A 616-nucleotide genomic window follows, 5' to 3' on the forward strand; every position below is an offset into this window, starting at 1 on the left:
TTTCTTGGACAGGTTCGTAGTAGTGTTTATTGATGATATTCTGGTGTATTCGAAGGGTCGGGAAGAGCATGAGGAGCATTTGAGGATTGTGCTAGGCATCTTGAGAGAGAAGAAACTGTTTGCAAAATTCTCTAAGTGTGAGTTCTGGTTGGACAGGGTAGCTTTCCTTGGTAATGCGATAACTAAGGATGGGATTTCGGTTGATCCCAAGAAGATAGAGGCTTTTGTTGAGTGGAAGAGGCCTACTAGTGTGACTGAGATTCGTAGTTTTCTGGGACTAGCCGGTTATTACAGACGATTTGTGGAAAGATTTTCATTGTTGGCTGTACCATTGACCAAACTCACCATGAATGGAGCAAGTTTTCAGTGGGCAGATCAGTATAAACAAAGTTTCCAAGAGTTGAAACACCGATTGGTATCTGCACCTATTCTCACACTTTCATCTCCGAGTGAAGGGTTTACCATTTATAGCGATGCTTGTAAAATTGGCCTTGGGTGTGTATTGATGCAGAATGGTCATGTAGTGGCCTATGCTGCCAGACAGTTGAAGCCATTTGAGGTGAACTATCCCACTCATGACCTAGAGTTAGCTGCAATGATTTTCGCTCTGAAGATA

The sequence above is a fragment of the Dioscorea cayenensis genome, chromosome 6, assembly GCF_009730915.1.
Source record: "Dioscorea cayenensis subsp. rotundata cultivar TDr96_F1 chromosome 6, TDr96_F1_v2_PseudoChromosome.rev07_lg8_w22 25.fasta, whole genome shotgun sequence".
Lineage (NCBI taxonomy): Eukaryota > Viridiplantae > Streptophyta > Magnoliopsida > Dioscoreales > Dioscoreaceae > Dioscorea > Dioscorea cayenensis.